Source organism: Coenobita brevimanus, chromosome 55 (assembly GCF_032717465.1).
Source record: "Coenobita brevimanus isolate Jiangsu-jjx chromosome 55, ASM3271746v2, whole genome shotgun sequence".
Taxonomy (NCBI): domain Eukaryota; kingdom Metazoa; phylum Arthropoda; class Malacostraca; order Decapoda; family Coenobitidae; genus Coenobita; species Coenobita brevimanus.
The window spans coordinates 22,257,894-22,268,982 of NC_137008.1; positions in this window are offsets into that span (position 1 = coordinate 22,257,894).

Below are 11,089 nucleotides of genomic sequence, written 5' to 3' on the forward strand. Positions count from 1 at the left end.
GCGGTGCGCTACTCCTCGCCCCACGTGAGTAAAAGAAAGCACTACTCACCTTGTATTTTTCAGTTTGTAAATCCTCCATGGTGTTTGGCCCACTTTGGCATAATGTATTTAGCATTAGGATTCTGATACTCATCCTCACTAGAGGAATCGTCATACGATTGAGGGCGGTGGTGGGTGGTGGGAGGGGGTGGTGGTGGTGGGGCTGCCTGGGAGGATAACATCGTCACTTTCATATATTTCGCCTTCCTGGTGGATGGTACTTCTTCATCACAGCTTGATTCTGAGTCTGCCTGAACATAATCCCCATCAGCCACATCGTCATCTAATGGGGAATCGTTTTCTCCATCACAGGGCACCTCAAGGAAAGAGTCAATCTCGTGCTGGCTAGGCCGCAATGCGCCATGATCCTCACTCACTGTCAAAATCAGACTGACGTGGCACGCTCCCACATGGGCCCAGGCGTGCGGTGATGACTCATACCTGGCGGGCGAGGCCTAGAGAGGCGTTGAAATATCCCTGCCAGTATATTGGCGCATAATTTAAATTTTCGAATTTTGGCAAATATATCAAATTGCAGATGTACGTGTACGTCACTGGCACTGTCCACGCATATAGGGGCTGACATACATGTAAGACGTTGGTACGGGGCAGGTTAAAGTTATTATTGAAAGACCTGAGAGTTGACTAGCATGTTCTATTGTCATTAGGGTTGTTAAGCAGTTTTGACGCTTGGTTTTGAAAAGTGTTTGAGTAAGTGAGATTTATTACTGCTTTTGCATGGTTTCTAGCAATATTATATTGACAAAGTGATTCAGATGTTTTTTCATTTCAGTAAAGGTTATATTCTAATGAATTTTGGGCCGTTGCTCTGGCACAGTTTTTTGTCCAAAAGATACCTCAAAATGTTGTCGATGGATTTCAATGAAACTTTGTGGATATATGGGCCATGGGCGAAGGAAGAGTTGATAAAATTTTAGTGGTGATCTGATTTCGAGTCTCAGTTCAAGACTGTTTTTTGTTTTTTGTGTGGCTGTCCACAAGATACTTCAAAAACATTTTGATGGATTTTATTTAATTTTTCTGGATATGTGGGTCATGGGCCAAGGACGAGTTGATAAAGTTTTGGAAGTGATCTGAGTTTTCCGGTATAGGCTTTGGCAGTGGTATGTGCTCTCTGAGTGTTATCTACTTTCAAATAGTGTCAGTTAATTCGAATTTGGCAAAGATCCATTTTAGCTCTGCTAATGTCAATAACAGTGAGATTGGAAGTCTGATCTGACAGATTACCAATGAGATTCATCCCTATCTCAACTAAGACTCAGTGAAAATGATGTAACCTAAACATTGTAATCAAGCAATGAGAGTGTGCCATTCTGTCATTCGAAAACTAACCAAATATATTAGGTCATTCACCGTTTCGATGATATTCGTGTTTTTCTAAAGTGATATACCTGCCTGATGGTAGGAAAATAAACTTAATACATCATCGAGTGAGGTGTTCACATCCAAATGTTACATTAAATGGGTACTACTTTACTTGTGATAAACTGAATATTTGTGGGAAAAAATTATCATGTGAAAACATTACAAACTAGAATGGCACTCAGTAGAGCGCATACCTCCGCCCAGGCCCAACATGCAGCATATTTAAATCCACTAGATCCGAAATATTTTATGCATCCGCGCCAAACTGTACACATTCGTAGATACCAACATCCTAAATATGGCTGATTTTTTTTCATCAAGATCCATGCAATATTCACTGAAAAAAAAAAAACGCAAATGTCGAAAAACGCCCTATCTCGCAGTGCTAAAGAAAGTTTCGTTTCGTTTCGTTTCGTTTTTAAATGCTCCAGCATGCTTGCATGCGTCGGCCTTGGTCACCTAATGGATGCTGAAAAAAAAAATAAAAAAAAATCCTGGATCCGCACCTTTATCCGGATCCGCACCAAAATTTAGTGGAGTCTATTCTGGGCCAAGGCCCATTCTTCTACCAAGTTTCGTGGAAATCTGTCCAGTACTTTTTGTGTAATCTTGCTCACAAACCAACCAACCAACAAACAAACGGATAGGGGCGAAAACATAACCTCTTTGATGGAGGTAAATATGAAAACCAATTAACTAACCTTGTTATGTCTGGATAACTCAAGTGATTTATTTCACCAAAATCCATACGGTTAGACAAAACTGATAATAAACCATGGGAATGTGTGAGTGGCATCGTCAACCCTTTGATGGCCATACATATCTCATATTGCCTTCCAGCAAACACTAGACGATTTTATCAAAGTAAAAGGTGAAAAGGAATCAAAGTAGCTTCTTAAAAAAATATCTGATTGTTCACTGTAGCTATTTTCATTTATATGCAAAGCCAGGAAGAGGTGGTGTTCTTTACAAAAAGCATTCTATTTTACTTATAGTTTGATAAGTCTGGCTGCAAACAGCATCAGCATTCATAAAGACATCACGGTATCACAGTGCCGGGAGTTTCTCAGCTGGATTAGTCGTACTGATATTTAGAACTTACTGGGAATAAATACAATTGAGAGAAAGACAGAGAGAGAGCGAGAGAGAGAGAGAGAGAGAGAGAGAGAGAGAGAGAGAGAGAGAGAGAGAGAGAGAGAGAGAGAGAGAGAGAGAGAGAGAGAAGACCTAGGATGTGATGATATATTTCTGGGAGAGGCAACGAGGTATAAGTGGAACCAACCATGATCCCCTTGTAAATTGGGTGGAGAGACGCAAATTCGACGTTCATCCAGGAACCAAACTTCCACGCTTTTCCACAAGCCATGCCGTGGTGAGTAGTTGTACATTGCAAGGGGGCACTGGATCACTGTATGGGCCAGCCCCTGCGGTGACGGTTCCTTGCCTGCGGTTACTGGGTCTGCTGGGCCAAACAATACCAGTTCATAAGAACGAAATCAAAATGCAGTAAAGGGCTTGAAGTCTCTAGCATGAGTAATAATTCTTGAAGGATACGGTTTTTTCCAGTAATTTTTGGAAACTTATGATTAAATAATTTTGATGTCCTATCTGTTTAAACATGCTGATTGGAACACTGAAGTGTATCACAATATGTAGAATGCAAACTTGTAAGTGTTCAGACAGGAATAGAAATTAATTCGCTGGACATAATACGGAAAGAAAAGAAGCACCAAGACAGTGCAAAAGCCGAGCCGTACCATCGGTCTGAAGACTCGTTCATACGATCGGTTGGCCGGTGTGGTATGTATTCATGGTAATGTTAAAAAAAGGGAAATAATCAGGTAGACGTAATGAATCAAAGCATTTGCCTCGCTTCTGATCTGTATATAGCATACCTCGTTACCTTACTTCAAACAGGATGAAAAGGGTGGCGGGATTGTTTTCCCTGATTGATCTCTATACCGAAAAACTTCATCCTTACCTGACAGTCCATCCACCAAGTTTGGTTTAGATGGGATCGAGAGTGTTTCATCTGACTTTGCCTTGTGACTTTAGCCCTTGTCCTATTTTTTGTTTTTTAATTTATTTTTACAGATGGTGTATAGAGGATGAAAATGCAGATTTAAAAATATATATACTCCATACACCAGATTACAGATGTCTTCCATTCATTGTTGCGAAAATTATCATACTCTCGTCCTTGGCTAAACTTAAGCTATTCCCCCAGCTCTGATATAGAAGGCCCGAAAATTCACCTTGTCGTGAGACCTTTACTTTTAATCCACTGTTCTAAAATTTTAATCAGTTTATCCACTCCTGTCCTCCAACCACATCAACATATAATGGTAAAAGTCTGGTACAAAATATAGGAGTTGCCCTTGCCCTTGGCTATTTTCTACGGCTATTTTTGGCTAATAATTAATCATCTGTCCTATCTATATATCTCTTGTCAGCCTTCTTAATCCCGCAAGGGGTGGCCACAAACAAATCGCCTCCATGTCGCTCTGTCCCCTGCCATTTCACTGCCCTGCTAACAACGCAAAGGTGTACAAAGGAGTACATAGGAAAGCAAACAGCAACAGACCTTCTGGTCCTTTCGTGCCTGTTTGTTACAGAGTAGACTATGACTACAAGATCTAACTCTACATGCTAAAGGATAAGGATAGTAAAGCAAGAAGGCTCCCCCCGCCTCCAAACCCTCCAGTTAAAACTGGCGAGAAAAAGTGAGAAAACAACCATGCAGCATGGAAAAACTGACATGGAAATTTCATAGGAAAGACTGAAAAGGAAAAGTTACATTCTATAATGCATTATGTATAAGCCACCAGTATGAATACCCTGAAAGAGAAAGTGATAAAGAACAATGAATAATCGAATAAATAAATAACTAACGCATGTCACTATGTATGGGTACGTTAAGTTGACGGGGCGTCTGTGGACATAGTGTGGAAATTGCACAGTGCACAGTGTGGATATTCAGGGGTGGTGCAGCAGCCTTGTCTGGCGCTATTAAGGTAGGCAGCAGTCAATCAGGCCCCAGCTCCATTTATTCCACTGAGACTAGGAACTTTCCCATGCGGGACAAGCGAACAAGTCACCTCCTGAAGCAGTGACCCCTGGTACATTAAAAAAATCTCGATGGTGGCCACGTAACTAACAGGGACCCTCAGTGATCCTCAGCCCATCACAGGTCGAAAGTATTAGTAGTGACCGTTAACTCAGGGCTATCTGTGCATATCCTAGTCTGTGCATATACTATATTTGCATTTAATAAATTGATCCAGGCTCTAAAAAACTAAACTAAAATAAAATAGAAAATTATACATACACAAGTGTTTTATTCAGGAGTAAACATATTAAGCTGGGGGTTGGATGCCAAATACTTATCCAGGCGACCTTTAAAGGTTTGTACTGTATTACAATTTATTATGTTGGAGGGCAATTTATTCCATATATTTACAACTCTATTGAAGAAGAAATGCTTAGCTTCATGCGACTGGAATCGTTTGCCAATTATTTTATGCCCATTGCCTCTAGTGTAATTCGAGTGATCAACTGTGAAGTATTTATCAACAGCCATGTTATCGTGTCCTTTGAATATCTTCAATACTTGAATTAAATCTCCTCGTATCCTCCGTTTTGTTAGGATAAAGAGATTCCGGGCTTCTAAACGTTCCTCGTAGGGTTTATTTCTCAATCTAGGTATCATCTTTGTTATCCTTCGCTGCACTCTTTCAAGCTTTTCCATATCCTTTTTATTATATGGTGATCAAATCTGAACGCAATACTCCAAATGCGGGTGTACTAAGGAATTATTCAAAGTGAGGACGATATTATCGGATTTATATTCAAATGCTTTGCATATGAATCCAATCGATTTATTGGCTTCTTTCACAGCTTCTGTACATTGTTTGCTTGGTTTCGAATCATTTGTTATTATAACTGCTAAGTCTTTTTCATGGTTTACCCTATCAGGTTGGACATTATTCATGCTATAAGTTGCTCTTACATTTTTACTGCCAATGTTTAACACTTTGCATTTATTAATATTGAAATCCATTTGCCAGACTTGGGCCCAGTTAAACAATTGATCAAGATCTCTCTGAATTGCCTGTCTTTGCAGTGCTGTAACTGTTCTGTTACCTATTTTAGTATCATCAGTAAATTTTGAAATCTTACAACTCAATCCTTCATCAGTATCATTTACCTATATTAAGAAAAGAATAGGACCTAACACTGAACCCTGCGGCACTTCACTTGTAACGTTTATCCAGTCTGACTCTTTTCCATTTATTACAACTCTTTGCTTTCGTCCGGTGAGCCAATCTTCTACCCACCCGTGAACACTGCCGCTGAAACCATGTGCCTTTAGCTTCTGAAGGAGTCTTTTGTGTGGAACTTTGTCAAAAGCCTTCTGAAAATCGAGGTAGACCACAACAACAGATTTAGTCTCGTCATACATGTTCAGTATGTCATATACCTTTCCACTCCATCCCTCCATCCCTCCATCTCAATCTTGGCCTCCCCCTCCTTCTTCACACCTGCCACCTCACTGAAATACACTCTCCTCGTCAGTCTCTCACTCTCCATCCTCTCCACATGGCCAAACTATCTCAATGTGTTTCCCCTAACACTTCCTATCACATCCACATCCACACCACAACGCTCCTTCACTTCCCCATTTGTCAGTCTCTCCATGTGACTCGACATGCTCCGCTCAAATAACTCACCTGTTCCGTCCTATTATATTGGCAGACAGAATGGACAGATCGACACACTGTCTGAAAAGAACCATAACACACTACCACATTCGCGCACATGTGTAATGTGTGGTAGAGAGAGGTATAGTACATGGATTAGGGAACAAGCGAAAATACAGATATGTTCAGTTTCCCACTGTGGAGAATCAGAAATGGTCAAGGGGCATTTACAGCATTCGTGAAACAATAGATAGTGAATGGCAAGCTTCAGTGAATAACAACCCAGAGATAGAGACGCAGAGTGAAAGAGAAGAAGATGGAGAGATTTAATTTGCAAATTTGTTTGGGCTGCATGCAACAGCATAACGGGCGACTGGGAGAGGCTCCGTCCTGTAATAGACTATCTCGGGCTTTTGTTGATGATGATTATGAAGGCAGAAATTTAAGCCATCGTTTAAGTGTTACCGCCAATTTTTATCTCTTCCTTTTTCCACGTTATCCTGTCTTCCGTTTCTCCCACCTGAACCCTGCAGTTCTGATGATGCGAAATACTGAGGTGTGAGAAATGGAAAAAAGGCCGCTAACAAAATACTGCTATCTCAGTATTGCGGAGCAATTTTTCTTTTTTCTTTTCTTTTCATTTCTTTCTTTTTTTTCTTTTTTTTTCTTGCGTGTAAAAAGCTGGCCGTAAACCTGAGGCGCCGTATTGTCATGAGATGGGAGGCTGTTACATTACCATAGTTACTTTTTCTGTGCTTATTGACCTCAGGATCTATAATATAAATAGGTGATCGTGTTGAAGTGATCCAGAGTGCATAGTGACTATTGCATTAAAAAAAAAAAGTAGACAGCCATTAAAGAGCATATACCTCTACCAACTCCAATACAGACAACTCTGATCACCAGTAAAATTTGATGGACTCTTCCAAGGCGCATGATTCATGTATTCAAGAAAACCTGAAATTCGACAATGACTTTTTGTGATATCTTGTGGACAAACAAACAAAAACAGACCTGAATCGGGGCTCGAGCTCATATCACCACCAAAATTAAATCGGTTCTTCCGTGGACAATGACCCATGTATCCACAAAATATCATTGAAATCCATTAATAACTTCTTGAGATATCTTGTAAAGAAACCGGCAAAGAGGGGTGAATACATACCCTCCTGCAACTTTCGTTGGTGGAGGTAACTACAGGACATCTCATGAGTCTAGTATTGTAGTGCAGAATGCTAAAAATAAAATACTTTAACAACAAACGAATAAATACGCTTAATACAGCTTGAACATCGCTAATTACATGACTTGTTTCTTGCTGCCGCCTAAGGATTTTATCGTGCATAAGAGTGCCCGACAGTTTGGTGAGGAGACTAGTAGAAGACTACTTTTAACACACGAGTTGGAAAGAGTCCTATTACCCAATCAAATTGTTTGGAGACACAAAGAACAAAATTAAGAAACTGAAGTAGTTTACACTACTTGTAAGATCACTTCTTTTTTTGAAAATCTGCATTCCATTCCAATCAAGGAGATACTCCGTACAATGGTAATACATAAATGTTCTTTACTACACCTTGTTGATAGTAACTGATATGCTATTTGTAAAAAATAAACAATAAAGTGTAAAAAGAAAATGGCTTCATTTAAAATCATCCCCTTTATTCGAGCGTCTTCCAGATTTGTTCTTTTTTCTTTGGGCTTGTTATTGATCCAACATATTTACTTCTTATACGTGGTACTTACGGACCATAGTAACTTACCTTAGTGAAAATACACTAATTTCAGTAAAGCCTTTAGTAGGCTACTGAAAGCACTTTTCAGCGTCCATCTGCTTTTTTTTACCTTCTTGCATTAAAACAGTACACAATGCAAGTTTCATTCGAGTTTCATACCTGTGCCTTATCTTCAGTTGTGATGGCCATTACCATTATTTCGTCGTCCACTGGCGTCAGTTTTAATATCCCGATGCCAAGTAAAAAACTGGACATATGCTCGTGAAACATACTTTTTTCTCACCTTCCAATCCTGTTCCTGGTTGGAGTGAAGTCGTAGTCAGGTTCGAAAGCCGAACGATGAACTGAACAGTGAAAATCTAAGAGAAGGAAGTTTGCCAGACAATACGAGCTCCAAACTACTAACAGTACTACTTTTGATGTGAAACCCTGGCTACGACTTATTTCAGCCAGGCGTAAGATGAGCGGGTGAATGGATACAATGCCTGGTGAGTGTACGAACATTAGGTACCTAGCCGAGTTGTAGAGCCTAACAACACAGTAATGGCAAAGTTAAGTCATCAGCCAGTACAAGGAACAAATCTATCTATATACCTAGGCTGCTTCCCCCAAGGGAAGAGAGGTAGCCAAGACAGGACGACACACTCCCAATTTACTCATCCACTCAGACACGTTCATTCGTATCTTAGCCCCAAGGGCAGAAAGGACAGATCCTCACTGCACCACACCGCACGAGGGTCAACTGCGCAGTGCAATCAGCGACATCCGCAGCAGGGCTGGTTTTTCCCTGCCACATCATAATGGACCCATCCCCTACCCGCATCTCATCTGATCACCTCTTAAAAATACGGGCATAATAACTACTACATTTTTGTCAAAAAAAAAAAAAAAAATGTAATATAAGAGGTGGCTGGACATAGTGCGAGATAAAAGGTAAATGGGACATGAAAGGAGACATGATGAGAAAGAAGCTGTACGAGAGATGCGATGAGAGAGAATAAAAGAGAACGAAAACAGTGGAAGTAAGACTGTAATATAGAGACTGTGAGAGAGTAGTAGACTAGAGAGGTGTAGTGACAGATGTTGGTAAGTTTTGGCTGTTATGGAGGCCGAGATGTAGCATGCGAAAACCCGGATAAAAATTTTACTGAAAACTAAATTTGACTAAAAAACTAAATATTGAGAGAGAGAGAGAGAGAGAGAGAGAGAGAGAGAGAGAGAGAGAGAGAGAGAGAGAGAGAGAGAGAGAGAGAGAGAGAGAGAGGTAACAGGAAAGTATTCAGAGAGCGAAAGCGCTTTTGTTGGAAACTCTGAAAAGACGGAGAAAGAGAAAAAAAGAGGTTCGAGGAAAGGGGCCGAACGCGAGACGCATCAAGAGAACTCGAAAGAAGGAGAAAGAAGAAGGAAAGTCATTGTTGGAGAAAGGAAATGGAAGAGGAGAGATATTATAATCGGATGTAGATGGCGAAAGATGAAGGACAGATGAGTATATACTGTAGTTCACAGAAGCCACCTGTGAGTCGGATGGAGCATATCTGTTTTAGATTTGCTATATGCCACTGATTCTGCTCACTTTTGTAATCTTTCCGAAATGGAAGGGTTAGATGCAGCGTTTATTAGCCTTTCTACCGTCAAGAGTTTTCTGTGCCATACAAAACTCTCTGGTAGTACAATGGAGTTAATGTGCCTGGTCGCATATGTACACACTCGTCGCAGTCATTTAGCCATTCTCACAGTAATGCTGACACGTCTTCACCCAGCTCTCAAAAACCGAGGGCAAAAGACGTACTCTGTACTTTCTTCTCAGTACTTCATCCCCGAATGATTTTATTCTACTTACGTTTATAGAGATGAAGGATTTGGATGAAGCATTAATTTGCTTCGTTATTGGCGGATTCTTAACCAAATAAGTTGGTGGTAGCAGTAGATATACAGTTAGACTAGCCTGGGTACCCAGCGTTGCCAGGCCAAAAAGCTGAACTCTCCAATCCTATTTTTTCCAGTTCTGTCTTTCTGTGTACTCCAAAAAGACCATGTACCTCTTGTGCTTGTGAAGAGGGATTATTAGAAGTCCAGGAATTTACTGTTTTAGCTTTCACAGACTAACGCATAGTATTTTTGCACACTTGTTTACTTTTACCGGTGACCTCAAATGATCTCCAATCGGTGTCCTCAAATGACCTCTGAGGTCAACCTCACATAGCCAATGTCCAGACTGGAGGTCATGTGAGTCTCCATGCCAAAAATTGGGCTACAGACGTACCCGGCGTTGCCCGGGCTAAAATGGCGAACTATATCGGTGACCTCAAATGACACAGATCTGATATTGACCTCCCTAAAACCATCCTTGGGACTCCCTAATTCAGAATATATATGGGTCTGGGGGTCTCTGGCCCTTGGTTAGGGAGTGATTGAAGGACAAACAAACAAACAAACAAGTCGGCTCTTTTATATATATGGAGATATGACCTGGTCAGTTAAAAGGATTAACCATGACAGGCAGGCGCGAAGGTGAAGCCTGAAGGCGTGAGGAATAGAGTATAAAAGACAGACAGCCGGAATATCAGTGTACCCCCCCCCCCCAGTGATGTACTTTCAGTTAGTTTATTATCAGATTATTGATTAAGCTTAGCAATACCCTTTTATTGCAGGTTTTGTCTAGCCTCCCTCCAAAGGCTACTTAAATCGACTGTTGGTAGATACAGCGTATTAAAACAGACGTCACCTGATAAAAAGGGTTAACCAAGAGGAAAAAGTGAGAGGGATAGTGTGAAACAATAGCGCGTTTCCACAGGTAACCAGAGAACGGCCATAAATGGTCAACTTCTTCTGTTAGTTGACATTTTATATTTTTAGTGTTTTCAGGTGATTTCATTGTGTTTTAGGACAGACTTCTCGAATTGGTGTTGTTAGATACATCATTCATTAACCTCTTCTTTAGGAAGGCCTTCCCTGTGTTTTATAAGTTCGTTTAGAAGAATAACAAAAAAAAAAAACAGCATCGTACTCAAGAGGCTAAGTTGACCTGGGAACAAGATGGGTCAATTATTCTAGGCGCCTCGAAGTAAACAGATGTTGATTTTGAAAACGTTTTATTCCATTTTCTTGTCATGGTAAATTTTGGAGGCCTGTTAGCATTCGATTCTTTTTCCTTCATTAACACCGTCGATTCGATGATAATTATCAGTTCAATTTTCCTCTGATTCCAGATATTTGTAAACAGTTCAG